Raw genomic sequence first — 19060 nt, 5'->3', positions numbered from 1 at the left:
ATTCCCACACACCCAATACCACCACACACCCCCAACACCATTCCCACACACCCAACACCACCGTACACCCCCAACACCACTCCCGCACACCCAACACCACTCCCACACACCCAACACCACCACACACCCCCAACACCATTCTCACACCCCCAACACCACCGCACACCCCCAAACCACCACACACCCAACACCACCGCACACCCCCAACACCACTCCCACACACCCAACACCACCACACACCAACACCATTCCCACACCCCCAATAACACCACACACCCCCAACACCATTCCCACACTCCCCAACACCACTCCCACAACCCCAACACCACCGCACACCCCCAACACCACTCGCATACACCCAACAACACTCCAACACCCCAACACCACTCCCACACACCCAACACTACTCCCACACCCCCCAACACCATTCCCACACCCCCAACACCACCGCACACCCCCAACACCACTCCCACACACCCAACACCACTCCCACACCTCCCAACACCACTCCCACACACCCAACACCACCTCACACCCCCAACACCACTCCCACACACCCAACACCACCACACACCCCCAACACCACTCCCACACACCCAACACCACCACACACCCCCAAACCCATTCCCACACACCCAACACCACCACACACCCCCAACACCATTCCCACACACCCAACACCATCACACACCCCCAACACCACACACCCCCAACACCATTCCCACACACCCAACACCACCACACACCCCCAACACCATTCCCACACACCCAACACCACCACACACCCCCAACACCATTCCCACACACCCAACACCACCACACACCCCCAACACCATTCCCACACCCCCCAACACCACTCCCACACACCCAACACCACCGCACACCCCCAACACCATTCCCACACACCCAACACCACTCCACACCCCCAACGCCATTCCCACACACCCAACACCATTCCCACACCCCCAACACCAGCGCACACCTCCAACACCATTCCCACACACCCAACACCACCACACACCCCCAACACCATTCCCACACACCCAACACCATTCCCACACACCCAACACCATTCCCACACACCCAACACCACCACACACCCCCAACACCATTCCCACACACCCAACACCATTCCCACACACCCAACACCATTCCCACACACCCAACACCCCCCGCACACCCACAACACTATTCCCACACACCCAACACCACTCCCACACCCCCAACACCACTCCCACACACCCAACACCACCACACACCCCCAACGCCATTCCCACACACCCAACACCACCACACACCCCCAACACAATTCCCACACACCCCCAACACCATTCCCACACACCCAACACCACCACACACCCCAACACCACTCCCACACCCCCAACACCACCACACACCCCCAACACCATTCCCACACCCCCCAACACCACTCCCACACACCCAACACCACCGCACACCCCCAACACCATTCCCACACACCCAACACCACTCCCACACCCCCAACACCATTCCCACACACCCAACACCACCACACACCTCCAACACCATTCCCACACACCCAACACCACCACACACCCCCAAACCACCACACACCCAACACCACCGCACACCCCCAACACCACTCCCACACACCCAACACCACCACACACCCCCAACACCATTCCCACACCCCCAACACCACTCCCACACCCCCAACACCATTCCCACACACCCAACACCATTCCCACATCCCCAACACCACCGCACACCTCCAACACCATTCCCACACACCCAACACCACCACACACGCCCAACACCATTCCCACACACCCAACACCATTCCCACACCCCCCAACACCATTCCCACACACCCAGCACCATTCCCACACCCCCCAACACCACCACACCCCCAACACCACCACACCCCCAACATCACCACACACCCCCAACACCATTCCTACACCCCCAACACCACCACACCCCAACACCATTCCCACACCCCCAACACCACTCCCACACACCCAACACCACCATACACCAACACCACTCCCACACACCCAACACCACTCCCACACCCCTAACACCATTCCCACACCCCCAACACCACTCCCACACATCCAACACCACCGCACACCCCCAACACCACCACACACCCCCAACACCACCACACCCCCAACACCACCACACACCCCCAACACCACTCCCACACACCCAACACCACACACCCCCAACACCATTCCCACACCCCCAACACCATCACACCCCCAACACCACTCCCACACACCCAACACCACCACACACCCCCAACACCATTCACACACACCCAACACCACCACACACCCCCAACACCATTCCCACACACCCAACACCACCACACACCCCCAACACCATTCCCACACACCCAACACCACTCCCACACGCCCAACACCATTCCCACACATCCAACACCACCGCACACCCCCAACACCACTCCCACACACCCAACACCTCTCCCACACCCCCCAACACCACTCCCACACCCCCAACACCACTCCCACACCCCCAACACCATTCCCACACCCCCAACACCATTCCCGCACACCCAACACCATTCCCACACCCCCCAACCCCACCACACACCCCCAACACCACTCCCACACCCCAACACCACCACACACCCCCAACACCATTCCCACACACCCAACACCACCACACACCCCCAACACCACCGCACACCCCCAACACCACTCCCACACACCCAACACTACTCCCACACCCAACACCATTCCCACACCCCCAACACCACCGCACACCCCCAACACCACTCCCACACACCCAACACCACTCCCACACCTCCCAACACCACTCCCACACCCCCTACACCACTCCCACACCCCCAACACCACTCCCACACTCCAACACCACCGCACACCCCCAACACCACTCCCACACACCCAACACTACTCCCACACCCAACACCATTCCCACACCCCCAACACCACCGCACACCCCCAACACCACTCCCACACACCCAACACCACTCCCACACCTCCCAACACCACTCCCACACCCCCTACACCACTCCCACACCCCCAACACCACTCCCACACACCCAACACCACCACACACCCCCAACACCATTCCCACACACCCAACACCACTCCCACACCCCCAACACCATTCCCACACCCCCAACACCACCACACACCCCCAACACCATTCACACACACCCAACACCACCACACACCCCCAACACCACCACACACCCCCAACACCAGTCCCACACACCCAACACCACCACACACCCCCAACACCATTCCCACACACCCAACACCATTCCCACACCCCCCCAACACCACCACACACCCAACACCACCACAAACCCCCAACACCACTCCCACACCCCCAACACCACCACACACCCCCAACACCATTCCCACACACCCAACACCACCACACACCCCCAACACCACCGCACACCCCCAACACCACTCCCACACACCCAACACCACTCCCACACCCCAACACCACCGCACACCCCCAACACCACTCCCACACACCCAACACTACTCCCACACCCCCCAACACCATTCCCACACCCCCAACACCACCGCACACCCCCAACACCACTCCCACACACCCAACACCACTCCCACACCTCCCAACACCACTCCCACACCCCCTACACCACTCCCACACCCCCACCACTCCCACACACCCAACACCACCCCACACCCCCAACACCACCACACACCCCCCAACACTATTCCCACACACCCAACACCATTCCCACACCCCCCCAACACCACCACACACCCAACACCACCACAAACCCCCAACACCACTCCCACACCCCCAACACCACCACACACCCCCAACACCATTCCCACACACCCAACACCACCACACACCCCCAACACCATTCCCACACACAATACAACACTCCCATATCCCCAACACCATTCCCACACACAATACAACACTACCACACCCCCAACACCATTCCCACACCCCCAAAACCACCACACAGTCCCAACACCATTCCCACACCCCCCAACACCACTCCCACACCCCCAGCACCACCACACACAATACAACACCACTCCCACACTCCCAACACCACTCCCACACCTCACCATCACCACACACAATACAACATTACTCCCACACCTCCAACACCACACCCACACACAATACAACACCATTCCCACACTCCAACACCACCACACACAATACAACATCAATCCCACACCCCCAACATCACTACACATGATACAACACCACTCCCACACCACCAACAACACCACACAGAATACAACATCACTCCCACACCTCCACACCCCCAACACCACCACATACGATACATCACCACTTCGACACCCCCAACACCATTCCCACACACCCAGCACCACAACCAATACAACACCACTCCAGCATGCCAATATCACACACAGCACAGCCATCCAACCACAATGCCACACACTGAACTCCCTCTCTGACCCCTCAACACCACTATCACAGCCACCAACATCAGTCTGATAATTCATCACCAAACCTCACTGACACCCCAATACCACTCCCACGCTCAATAACTCATCTGACACCCCAATACCACTCCCAGAAACAACCCCACTCTGACATCCCAACACCACTCCCACACACAACGACATTACTCTAATACCCCAGTACCACTCCCACATTCAACGTTACTCTGACACCTCAATACCACTCCCACACATCAACCCCACTCTGATGCCCCAATACCACTTAACAGACAGCAACTCCACTCTGACATTCAATATAACTCTGATGCCCCAATACCACTCCCACATACAACCCACTCTGACACCCCAATACCACTCCCACACACAACAACCCACTCTGACACCCCAATACCACTCCCACACTCACTAACCCCACTCCACCCTAAAACAACTCCCATATTCACCACCCCCAGTCTGACACCACAATACAACTCCCACATACAGCAACCACAACCTGACACACCAATACCACTCTGATGCCCCAATACCACTGCCACACTCGATAATCTCTCCCGGACACCCCAAATCCACTCCCACGCTCAATAACCCTACTCTAACACCCCAAAACCACTCCAATATCCCAATACAACTCCTACAATCAACAATCCTTCTCTGATACCCCAGTACCACTCCCACACTCAATAATCCCTCCCTGACACCCCAAATCCACTCCCACGCTCAATAACCCCACTGTGACCACTAATACCACTCCCACACAGAACCACCCCAATACCACTTCCACACACATCAATTCCACTGTGACACCTCAATACCACTCCCACACACAACAACCCACTCTGACACCCCAATACCACTCCCACACACAACTCACTCTGACACCCCAATACCACTCCCACACTCACTAACCCCACTCCACCCTAAAACAACTCCCATATTCACCACCCCCACTCTGATACGCCAATACCGCACATATACTCAACAACCCCACTCTGACACCACAATACAACTCCCACATACAGCAACCCCAACCTGACACACCAATACCACTCTGATGCCCCAATACCACTACCACACTCAATAATCTCTCCCTGACACCCCAAATCCACTCCCACACTCAATAACCCTACTCTAACACCCGAAAACCACTTCAATGCCCCAATTCAACTCCTACAATCAACAATCCTTTTCTGATACCCCACTACCGCTCCCACACTCAATAATCCCTCCCTGACATCCCAAGTCTACTCCCACAATCAATAACCCTACTCTGACCACTAATACCACTCCCACACAGAACCACCCCACTCTGACACCCCAATACCACTTCCACACACATCAATCCCACTATGACACCCCAATACCACTTCCTCATACATCAACCCCACTGTGACGCCCCAGTACCACTCTCTCATACGTCAGCCTCACTCTGACACCCCAATACCACTTCCACACAGAACCACCCCACTCTGACACCCCAATACTACGCACACACACATCAATCCCACTGTGACACCCCAATACCATTTCCTCATACACCAATCCCACTCTGACACCCCAATATCACTCACACACAGCAACCCCACTCTGACACCCCAATACCACTCCCTCAAACACCAACCCCACTGTGACACCCCAATATCACTCACACACAGCAACCCCACTCTGACACCCCAATACCACTCCCTCAAACATCAACCCCACTCTGACACCCCAATATCACTCACACACAGCAACCCCACTCTGACACCCCAATACCACTCCCTCAAACACCAACCCCACTCTGACACCCCAATACCACTCCCTCAAACACCAACCCCACTGTGACACCCCAATATCACTCACACACAGCAACCCCACTCTGACACCCCAATACCACTCCCTCAAACACCAACCCCACTCTGACACCCCAATACCACTCCCTCAAACACCAACCCCACTCTGACACCCCAATACCACTCCCTCAAACACCAGCCCCACTCTGACACCCCAATACCACTCACACACAGCAACCCCACTCTGACACCCCAATACCACTCCCTCAAACACCAACCCCACTCTGACACCCCAATACCACTCACACACAGCAACCCCACTCTGACACCCCAATACCACTCCCACACACAACAACCCACTCTGACACCCCAATACCACTCACACACAGCAACCCCACTCTGACACCCCAATACCACTCACACACAACCCCACTCTGACACCCCAGTACCACTCACACACAACAACCCCACTCTGACACTGCTGTAACACTCCTGCAGGCAACACATGAAACCCCAGCACATTATCACAGCACTTACCTGTTTCAGTGATAGAACACTCTCGTCCTCTTCACATACCTGATCTAGTGAGGGGAGGAAACAGACTGATATCAGTGATTTCAGCAAGAGACACCCAAAGACACAGGGCAACTGCAGGGAGCTGAAGGCAGAGCTTCTGGCTGATCCTTAATTAAAACCATGGTCATAAAGAGAGGGGGTACAGCAGTCATGTCTGGACCTTGGGCTCACCTGTGATATTCCTTCAACATTTGACCCTCTGGTTAAGGAATTAGCCTCTCAGTTTGAAATTCTCTTACCCTGTAACACTGCCGGTTGCACAGGGTGTCTCGCTCAATCTCCGGCAGTTTGTGTTAAAGATAGAACATCAATGCAGCCTGGTGCCTGCAGTGAGCGTTTCCATGGTCACGTATGTGCTAAGGGTTATGCAAAACAAAGGAATACATCCAGACTTAACTTCCTCGACCAGTAGGTACCATGATTCCTATCTTTAGCTTGTGTAAACCACACACACACACACACACACACACACACACACACACACACTGCTGGAGGAATTCAGCGTCTATGGAGGGGTCAATATTCATGCTGACACCCTTCATCAGGACTGGTAAGGAAGATGGAAGAAGCCAATATAGGAATGTAGGGGGGAGGGGAAGGTGTACCAGTTGGCATGAGGTAGGTAAAGCCAAGTGAGGGGGAAAGCAGGTGAGTGAGGGAGGGGAGAAAAAGTGAGAAACTACCTCAATTTTTTTTACTGTTTTTATCCACCATCAGTTCCAGTTTTTCATACAATAGTAAATTTAGTAAAGAAACATACAGAACTTAGAACAATACAACATAATGCAAGCCCCTTGTCCCATGATGCTGTGTCAAACTTTTCACCTACTCTAAGATCAATCTAACCCTTCCCTCCTGCATAGTCCTCCAATTTGCCTTCATCCATGTGCTTACCTAAGGGTTTGTTAAACGCCCCTGATGTATCTGCCTCTACCACCACCCCCTCTGACAATCCCCCTATACTTTCCTCCAATCACCGTAAAATTATGTCCCTTCATAATATGAGGGGGCATAATTTGCTCAAAAGTATATCAATTGATCACAGATCAGCCCTTCAAATTATCTTCTTGAATTATCCTTCATTATGTATTCTCATACATCAACCAATTGCATTTATATTGCACCTCACATACACCAACAAATTGCATTCATATAGCACCTTCCACAATCTCGGCATATTCCAATGTGTATGGTTATTGAAGTGCGTTTTGTACTGTATCATCAGCCACTCAATTCACAGCAAGATCCCTCCAACATTACAAAGATAATGATTGAATAAGCTCAACTCGAAGCCAGGAAAGAACAGGTAAAATTATCCTGCTTTTCTTCCAAATGGCGCCATACCCACGAGGCAGAGGTTCAACATCTGATCAAAGGGATGGCACTTCTCATGTGGTTTTGGTTCCCCATGAAATGACAATTTGGATGTTGAAACTCTGGTTTCATAAGCTTGGCTTGAAGGAAAAAAGCACCTTTGGCAAAGTGAGAACCCAATGTGATAACAAATGGTTTAATCAATATGGTTGAGGGATATACACTCGGTCACCACTTTATTAGACACAGCAAGAATGTTTGTGGTTTTCTGCTGCTATAGCCCACCCGCTTCGAGATTCGATGTGTTGTACATTCGGATATGCTCTTCTGCACATCACTGTTGGAAAACGTGATTATTTGAGTTATTGCCTTCCTATCAGCTTGAACCAGTCTGGCCATTCTCCTCTGATCACTCTCATTAAGAAGGCATTTTCACCCATAGAACTGTCATTCACTGGATGTTTTTCACACAATTCTCTGTAAACTCTAAATTCTAGAGGCTGTTGTATGTGAAAATCCCAGGAGATCAGAGATACACAAACCAATGTCAGGCACCAACAATCATTCCATAGTCAAAGTCATCCCTATTCTGATGCTTGGTCTGAACAACATCTGAACCTCTTGATCATGTCTGCATATTTTTATGCATTGAGTTCCTGCTATATGATTGGCCGATTACATATTTAACCATATAACCATATTACAGCACAGAAACAGGCCATCTTGGCCCTTCTAGTCCATGCCGAACTCTTACTCTCACCTAGTCCCACCGACCTGCACTCAGCCCATAACCTTCCATTCCTTTCCTGTCCATATATCTGTCCAATTTAACTTTAAACTACAACATCGAACCTGCCTCAACCACTTCTGCTGGAAGCTCCTTCCACACAGCTACCACTCTCTGAGTAAAGAAGTTCCCCCTCATGTTACCCCTAAACTTTTGACCTTGAACAAGAAATTCTGCAGGTGCTGAAAATCCAAAGCAGCACACGCAGAATGCTGGAAGAACTCAGCTGGTCAGGCAGCATCTATGAAAATGATGTTCTATGAAGTTGATGGTTCGGGGCAAGACCCTCCTTCAGGACAGGAAAGGAAGGAGGAAAATGCCAGAATAAAAAGATAGGCGGAGGGGAAGGAGGATGGCTAGAAGGTAATAGATGAAGCTTTAGTGATTACATATTTGTATTAACAAGCAGGTGTACATGTATACCAAATAAAGTGCCTACTGAGTGTATATTGGCTTGAGGTAACTCCCCTATTCTTTAAAATAGAACCAAGGGATGTTTATCCACTATTCAAAACAGCAATGGTCCTGATGAAGGTTCTCGGCCTGAAACGTCAACTGTACCTCTTCCTAGAGGTGCTGCCTGGCCTGCTGCGTTCACCAGCAACTTTGATGTGTGTTGTTAAAAGAGCAATGTCTTAATTTAATCAACCAGCCAGAAGGTGGCGCTGTTGCTGCACTCCCGCGACATGAGTGGCAACAAAATTGTTGTGCACAGACCCTAGGGCGGTCTTCTGTTACAAAACCCAAGTTATTTCATATTTCTACACTTCTTCCTGACATTTCTTTTTACTCCTGTTCTTCTATTCTCATAGTTGAGCTATTCACCATTGTCAGTATCAGTCTCTTTCAGACTTTTGCCCCCATTTGTTCACAGGAAGTATTTTTTTTCCACAGACCATATCCAACAAAAGGAGTTCTAATGAGGTCTCTACACATTCCATGGTATTATTGTTATCTAGGAGCCCACCCTCAACATGCTGGGCATCGCCTTCGATCAGAAACCTAACTAAACCAAGCTCATAAATACAGCGGTTACAAGCACAAGTGCGAAGCGAATATCCTGTGGCCAGTGAGTCACCTAAAGCCTTTCCACAGACACAAGTCAGCTTTCCTACACTCCGTTTGATTAAGTGAGGGCAGTCCTAACAACACAATGCCCATCATCGTCCTTGGTCTGCGAGTCCACTGGTGAAGTCAGAGTCCGGAAGTCTGTGAGTAATCTTATGACTGGAGAACCGAATGTGGCTTGTCCTAGGGTTAGAGGACTGTATGTTTGTGGGTGGGTGTGGAAGGAAAAGCACTTGTTTTACTATTGTTGTATTATTGCTGTTATTATTATTGTTATTGTTGTTGCTTATGTTATTCTCCTGAACATTGTGGGCATGCCTCCCCCCCCCCCACCTCTTCTCTTCTCTTCTCATCACCTGCCCATCACTTCCCTCTGGTGCCCCTCCTCCTTCCCTTTCTCCCATGGCTCACTGTCTTCTCCAGACAGATTCCCTCTTCTCCAGCCTTGACTTTCCCACCCATCACCTCCCTGCTTCTTCCTTCCTTCCCCTCCCCCACCCATCCAACTCCAGCCTCATTTGGCTTCACCTATCACTGTCTAGCTTCTGTTCTCTCCCCTCCACCCGTCTCCTTATTCTAGCTTCTTCCTTCCTCCTTTCCAGTCTCGGTCCAAAACATTGACTGTTTATTCCTTTCCATAGATGCTACCTGACCTGCTGAGTTCCTCCAGCATTTTGTGTGTGTTGCTCTGGATTTCCAGAATCAGCAGAATCACTTCTGTTTATGGCTTGATGCATATCATTTTGGGCACTTGTGCACAGACTGGGTTGCCAGACCTCAATATTTTTGGCAATTAAAAATTAAATACTCACACACTGCAACCAGCAACCCACAAGGAATATTGAAGAATTTTCTTGCATTTACTTTAATATTTCATTATACAAACTGCAGCTAGGAAATTTAACTGGTAGTTTTTAACAGTCAAGCAAGGGACCAAGTGCTAATTTTCTGTTGGCATTAATTAAACTGAGTGGTTAAAAGGCAGGGGCCACTGGCATTGTAGGAAGGGAATGGTGACAGTCGAGTAGGTTGTAGGTCATAGGATGAAGGATTCTGGGATATATTGTTAGAGGTGGTGACTTGGCATTAAGGTGATGACTCAGCCAGAATTTCTTCTTGTTTGTCTGCTTTTCAGACATATAAATTTGTAATAGAAAATTCCAGCAAGTGACAGCAATTGTAAGTGTATCAAATAGATTTTGGGCCATTAAATTTCCCTATCACGCACCATTTTTTTGAAATCGCCTATATTTGTTATTTCAATTGATAATTCATCAAAATAACTGATGCCAATATTAAGGTCCATAAATCAAATAGTTCATCAATGTCAGGCAATTCGAAGAATGTCTAGTGAGATCGGAGAAAATTGCATGGAAGGCATTCAAGGATGTTACTTAAAGTTTTCTTGGTAGCTACAGAGCTGGTACAGCTGGTTGACAACATGCTTCAAGCATACAAAACTATAAGGTGCAAAATGTCACTAAGGATTCACTTTCTGCATTGCCAAGTTGATTTCACCTCTGCAAATCTTGGCACTGTCAGTGACAAGCATGGTGAAAAGTTTTACCATGACATTGCAGGCATAGAGAAACGGTATCAGGGCAACTAGAATCCATCACTGCTGGCTGATTATTTTTGGATACTTAAGTGAAAAGTGTCAGACACTGAGCACAAATGAAAATCATCAACCAAACATCTTTAGTTTAGTTGAACTATTGCAAAATGTCAGCACCATTATGAAATTAAATGCATTACATTCAATAAAAATTAATTTCTTGTTTCTCCAAGTTCCTATGTGATACAAGTAGTCTGAAATTATATTTGTGTTCAGCTTCAAGCAGTCTATCATAAACAAAAAAAAAGGTTCTGAAGAAGGAACACTAGAAAAAAGCTGTTGTCCGGTGTTATTATAGTGAAAATACTTAGTGGAATATTGCAAAGATTTGAAGATTAGCCTTACTTGTCACATGTACATCGAAAGATATAGTGAAATATGTTCGCATCAACCTCCAATGCAGATCGATCCGCAAGATTTGGCAAGCCTCTGATGCCAATATAGCATGCCCAAAATTTACGAACCCATATGTCTTTGGAAAGATCTTTGGTACGCTTTGAAACCAGACACCAGATGAATCCCATGCAGTCACGGGGACAAAGCACAAGCTCCTTGCAGACAGTGGGGGGAAGTGAACCCCAATCGCTGGCATTGTAAAGCTTTACCCCAGCAGCTACGCTATCTTAATGCCCACTGGCGCAGCAGATTTTCCTCCTTGTGGGGAAGGTCCCTCCTTCTGACCGGCAATGATCTTCACCAGCACAACTCATACACTTTCTGATGCAGTTGAAGAGTACCACAATCACTGTTGCATTGTACTGTGGTATCCCTATGCACCTTAGAACCAAGATATGGGCTGGAATCACAGACTGCAGACAACTTATCAATCATTTCACACCAGGATTCTAGTCAATCCAATTCCTCACGTGGCAGATTATGATTCATGAAAAGGGAGACTGACAAGAATATAAATGATCAAGAATTGTAATAACTCCATCAAACTTAATACTTTAGATTAATTATACCAATCGATTACAGTAATATTATGCTTTAAGTGAGAAATCAATGAAAGAGGCCACCCAGTGTCAAGAAGGTAATTACCTTAAGCAATTATCGAATACTAATGGTTGCTACTTAAATACGTGGGCATAAGGTCAAAACTTTAGCTCTCTACTAATGGGTCAAAAGCATGGTTGTGTTGAGGAGTACTAAGGCTCACTTTTGGTGAAGCAGTGCTTTTGGCCTCATTTGGTAGACTAGAATGTTGTGGGTTCAGATCTTCCCCATGAGTTATGTGCTCCAATATTTAAGCCAAGACTTCAGTGCAGCCCACATTGAAGGCCCCTCCTTTTAGATAAGATATTCTGATAAGGATGGTGGGTTGGAGGTAAGTCTCTATCAGAGGAAGTGTAAGGTGCACCTTCCCTCCGCTAGCCTGCAGGTCACCCTTGGGCAAGGCGTAACACCTGCTTAGCACCACATCCCCACCGCCTGATCAGGGTCATGTAAAACCATGGGAGCAGGTGGATGGTTGTATGAGCAGCCAGTGCCTATCACAAGTCCTGGTTATGCAATCACCGACACCAGGCAGAAAATCTCTAAAGAGTATTGATAATGGCTGGTTCACCCATCTTGTAAAGACACTGCCCAGAAGAAGGCAATGGCAAACCACTTTTTGTAGAAAAATTTGCCAAGAACAATTATGGTCAAGACCATGATTGGCCATGTCATACGACACAGCACATAATAATGATGATTCTGATAAAGATGTTAGCAGATACTTATCCATCAAACAATAGCACAAAATCAAACATATCTGGTCATTTTCATTTTGAATTTTGTGGGAGATTTCTGTCACAAATTGGCATCTGTGTTTGTTTGAAAGTCCTTGATGTTATGAACAGACCTACACACAAGTACAATCGTTACACATTTTATCTCCAATTTCCCATGGGCTAAGTAATGTTTCTCATTTTGTCCAAAGGCACTGAAGGAGGCCATTCAGCCCCCTTTGGTCTATGCTGGTCCATAGAGCAATTTCTTTTCACCACAGATCATTCTCTCATACATGCCAGTAAACAGTCCCCTGATTTTCCTATCACTGCCCACATGCAGTCAACAAATCTCTGGACTATGGGAGGAAGCTCATGTGGTTTCCTTTCACCTTCATCAGAAAGTGCTTTGAATTGTGCTGGTGAAGACCATTACTGGTCAGAAGAAAGAACCATATGGAACTCACACCACCTCTGAGAGCGAATAAAACTGCTGTGGAGAAATTCTGAACCCGAACAAAAAGACGGAAAATGGAAAGTGCTTAGGATTACAGAAGGGCTTCTTCAAACGTATCTTTAGAAATCCACTTGTTACATGAGAGACCCTATTCCTTATAATGGCTTATAATCCTGAAGATCAGGAGAAGTTGTGTACATTTACTTACTGCCTAACAATGCCACTAGCATCTAGGGCAATGTTGAAAGCCCTCCATCTCTGTCTGTCCATACCGTCTCACACAGATGTAGAAGGATTCTTCATTGATGTTTTCATAACATTTCGTTTTACAAGTCAGGGTTGTTAGCCCTGAGCTGAACCCCTAAACCTGGAGAATTGGTGGACCACTCTTAGTCTGGCCTCTACCCTTTGACCTGTTTGGCATGGGTGACCCTACCAAGAGCCAAAGCACAAGGTCCTGACCCTAACCAATATAGCTCTCCGGATCATTGAGACACTCAAGCCTCCAAAACCCTATGACAAGGAAGGAGGAGGAGAAGATGGCGGCGCGCGGCCTCTCTGGTGAATGATATCTGTAATCTGTCAAGTAGGGGACTGTGTGCAATTCTGATTTGATGGAGACGGATGTGAGAGTACAGAGGAACATCTGGAGAACTTCTGGAATGCCCGCTTCGCTGTCGCTGCTACCGTGTGGTAACCGGAATCTCCGGAGCAGAAGGCCTCAAATCCTCAGCTTTGCTTGTTTCAGCGGCCGGGGCGAGGTCAAAAGCGCTCGGCAGAGGATGGCGCTCGGGGGGCTGTATCGGAGGGGCTGGTCGGAGGCTTGAAGTTTTCGGACGGATGGACTCAGTGTCGGCTGTGGTCGGCTGCTTCCAAGGCATCGGCAAGTTGCCGGTGCCTGGAGGTTTATGGCAGGGAGTTTCTTCCTTTTGCCGCCTGCTATCAGGGACTCGGGAGTCGATCGACTCAGGAACTTTGAGATTTTTTCTTACTGTGCCCATAGTTTGTTCTTCATCAAATTATGGTATTGCTTTGCACTGCTGTAACTATATGCTATAATTATGTGGTTCTGTCAGTGTTAGTCTTTGGTTTGTCCTGTTTTCTGTGATATCACTCCAGAGAAACATTGTATCATTTCTTAATGCATGTATGCATTTTCTAAATGACAATAAAAGAGGACTGAGTGTTCTCATAACCTCATCTAATCTAACAACGTTGTGGTCCTCTTGGAGGCAGTACTGTAAAATACAGAGGCTATTGCTATTTCACCCAGGCTCTAACCTCTAACTCTAACCTCCAAAGTGACAAACAGAGTAGTCCCATTCCATCCATGCACCAAAAGGAAAAGGTGTCCTTTCCTTTGTGGCAACATTCTGAGGGGTGAAACTTGTCTTAGAAGAGATCATTATTAAAGGTGGTGTTACACCCTGATCCCGCCTCTCTCAATCCCCTCATCAAAAGGAAATTTGCAACCAACTTTACTTTAGCTGCTGGAGTTATTCACTTGAAACGCTAATGTACATGATCTTGACAGATGGGATTGCGATTTCTCAATCAAGTGTGAAAACCAGGCTGAGGGACTTATGCAAAGGATGCTACAGTTTCATAGCTGTGCCACCTCACCTACCGACGTGTAAAGGCCGCAAACAGCTCTATTTACTTGTTTACTTCGAAGGAAATGGTTTCAAACAAAGGATAGCTCACAGCGCTGAGAGTTCTGGCTGCAAGTCTGCAGGCATCTGAGCCAGAATCTCCTTGAGGAAAATGGAGCTTGTGTCATTATGGTGTCACATCTTATGCTGAAAGCCTTTGAGAGAGGAAACTCAATTACTTCATTGAAAAGAGCTGTTACCTGCCAATATACTATGGTAATCAACTTACCAAAATGTTAAACTAACTCCTTGTGGACTGAAGTGGTTTATTTGATTTACTGGTATGCTATTTCTCTTTTTGACCTTCTTAATATTATTCCATCCATAAACAAATTTGTCATGGTAGTTTAGCCCACACTTAACGCACGTGTTCACTTTCTGTGAAAAATATGGCAATGACACCATACATTATTGAGAGAAATCTGTCACATTTCAACATAATTGTAAATAATGCCTGTGATTAATGGCAATGCTGGCCAGTGGTGTATGGTGTAGTGGCATCAGCACTGGACTTTGAGGTGAATGGTCCCGAGTTCGAATCCAGCCGGCTCCTTTCACGCTTCCCATCTGTGTTGGGTTGAGCATCAAGCGAGCAACAAGATGTGAAAAGGAAAGGGAAAAGCACAACCCTTTACAGTACCAGCAACTTGGGTTCAATTCCTGCCGCTGCCTGTAAGGATTTTGTACGTTCTCCCTGTGACCTCATGGGTTTCTTCCAGGTGCTCTGGTTTCCTCCCACAGTCCAAAGACGTACTGGTTGGAAGGTTAATTGGTCATTCTAAATTGTCCCATGATTAGGCTGGGGTTAAATCGAGGTATTGCTGGGCAGTGCAACACAAAGAGCCAGCAAAGGCCTAACCTGCACTGCATCTCAATAAATAAATAGCAACGGATAGAATTAAAGATGTGGGTTTCAGACTGCACATGTAGCACTTGTGAGTGTGAATAAAACTGTCAAGGAGAAGGCCTGAATCTAAACAAAAAGACAGAAAAACTGAAAATGCTTAAAAGTTACTTAAAATCAGTAGTTTTTCAGGATTTGTCCCAGGAGTTATTCAGGGAAGTATACCGTTCACTTTTCTAATCGATGACCTTCTATAACACTAACACATTTTTACATTACATTTTTAATATCCCAAAAATTTTTTTAAAATTGTAGCCGCATAAAATCTGATTGGTAAGCGTCATCAAACAAAGTTTGCAAGTGAGAACAGAAAAATAATCAAGCACCTCCATAATCTGCTACCTCTGAATCCTGAAAGGCCACAGTTGTCTGACATTGGTAACGTTACCACCCCAAGCTCCCATGCAAGTCCTGTGTTATTCAGATTGGAAACATGCCGGCACTGCAGCACTGCTGTGCATCCATTCCTGTGGCTGCACTTCTCCACTATCACCTGCACGGAGAGTGCTGACTGAAGAAAACTATCCACCATTACCCACCGTCTCAAGGAGTGTACCTAATAAAGTGGCCACAGGAGTGGAACCTGGTGTCTTCTGCTGCTGTAGCCCATCCACTTCAAGGTTTGATGTGTTGTGCATTCCGTGTTGCTCTTCTGCACACCACTGTCACTGAGTTACTGTCAGGTTCCTGTCAGCTTTAAGCAGTCTGGTCATTCCCCTCTTATCCTTTTGCTCACAGAACTGACACTCACTGTTGTTCTCTCTCCCCCTTTTTTGCACCATTCTCTGTAAACTCTAGAGGCTGTTGTGCGTGAAAATCCCAGGAGATCAGCAGTTTCTGAGATACTCAAACCTTCCCATCTGGCACCCACAATCATTCTACTGTCAAAGTCACTTAGATCACATTTCTTCCCCAGTCTGATGTTTGGCCTGAACAGCAACTGAACCTCTTGACCATGTCTGCGTGCTTTCATGCATTGAGATGCTGCCACATGATTGGCTGATTAGATATTTGCATTACCGAGCAGGTGTACAGGTGTATCTAATAAATTAGCCACTGAGTGTAAGTCTTGCCAATATCTCTCAAACAAATAACTTTAAGATATCCCTTTACCGAACTGGGGGGGTGGTGCTTTGGTGTTGAGAAATAAATAATTAGAGAGGAAAATAGTGAGATTATGCAAATAACAGAATAGAAAATAGTAGGAGAAGTAGGAAAAGATTTGAGTGAGCACAGAACAGAAGGATGACCCTTTAGAAAGGGAATGAGGATGAATTTCTTTAGCTAGAGAGTGGTGAATCTATGAAACACTATGTCACATGTGGATGTGGAGGCCAGGACTTTGGGTATATTTAATGCAGTGGTTGATCAGTTCTTGATAAGTAAGAGTGTCAAAGGGTTACAGAGAGAAGGCAGGAGAACGGGGTTGAGGGAGATAATATATCAGCCGTGATGGAATGGCAGAGCAGAACCAAGCAGCCAAATGGCCTAAAATTTTGCTCCTTTGTTTCATGGTCTTTTTACTCTCAACTCCAGGGATCAGTGAGTGCCAATGACTGCACACATTAAAAGCAATGTTTCTGGTGAATGTACCTTCTAGTGGAATTTTTCTACTTGGTTCAGAGATATAAAGTAACCTCCAGCTTTTCGAAGTTGCACACTGAATCAGAATCGGAATCGGAATTATTATATTGATTTATATGATGTGAGATTTGTTGTTTTGCAGCAGTGCAAAGACATAAAATGCTTCATACGCATGACTGTAAGGCTGTCTTAAGTGGCTATTTCTGCAGTGTTGACATATTTCCAATCAGAATGATGTAGGACGTGGAGAGGAACTTGAAGTGGTGATGTTCCCGTACAAGCTGCCCTCGCCCTTGAAGGAATTAGAGTTTGCACATTATGGAAATGCTCGCTTATTTTTCAAACTATCTTGATGATTTTCAGCGATCAAAATTTGTTTGACCATAACTCTCGGAAGGTTAAAGGAAGTGTGTTATTGTCAATAATGATAGATTTCAAATTTGAACTGAGCCTTTTCCGGTTTCATTATTGAAAGCTATCCTGCAGAACTGCTAATTTTGTGAGAGATCTAAGCATTTTCAGACTTTTTTTCTTTACATTGGGGTTAATACCTTTTTGATAACTGTTCTATTCTCATTTACAGCTGATGTGAGTTCCATTAGCAGTTGCTTCAATAACCTGCATGCCCTGTCTTCATTCTCAGCCAACGTAAGTAAACATACAGATAGATTTACAATCCATCTTGAAATGCGACAGATTTCTCTCAATAGTGAATGGACTGCTGCCAGAACGTGAACATATGCAATAGGTACATGCTAAACTACAGGGACAAACATTCACGATATTTGCAACCGTCCATCTTACCCACAGAAAGCAGACTTAACACCAAACATGTTTGCTGCGGTGAACTCTTTTGTGTTGTGAAGAGAACAAGTCGTTCAGCTATGAATTGGTTGCAGCTTGCTCTGCTCCAGACGTAGATTGGGTAAATCGGTGGGTGGAACAGTTAGCGTTGCGATTCGCGTAACATTATTACAGCACCAGCAACTGGAGCTCAGTTCCACTGCTGTCTGGAAGGAGTTTGTGTGTTCTTCCCATGATGACGTGGGTTCCCTCTGGGTACTTCAGTGTCCTCCTGCTTGGGGTTAGTAAGCTGTGGGCATGTTGCATTGGCACTGGGAACATGCGACTACCCCCAGCATGTCCTCGGACTACG

At 47.7% G+C, this 19060-nt stretch overlaps 1 protein-coding gene across 3 annotated transcripts in view; it reads right to left on the bottom strand.

Annotated features, from left to right (window-relative positions):
• LOC134337779 (probable G-protein coupled receptor 153) overlaps positions 1-19060 on the bottom strand; it is a 115849-nt gene that overhangs the window by 54434 nt on the left and 42355 nt on the right. For 2 of the 3 annotated variants that reach the window (XM_063033014.1, XM_063033016.1), the window contains exon 2: positions 6773-6816. The gene's annotated coding sequence lies outside the window, so the exon portion shown is untranslated. Of the gene's footprint in view, positions 1-6772; positions 6817-6982; positions 7110-19060 lie in introns of those variants that run through there. The other variant, XM_063033015.1, reaches the window with a different exon arrangement.

This window comes from Mobula hypostoma, chromosome 25, assembly GCF_963921235.1.
Source record: "Mobula hypostoma chromosome 25, sMobHyp1.1, whole genome shotgun sequence".
NCBI lineage: Eukaryota > Metazoa > Chordata > Chondrichthyes > Myliobatiformes > Myliobatidae > Mobula > Mobula hypostoma.
This window is presented reverse-complemented; position numbering and strand designations above follow the sequence as displayed.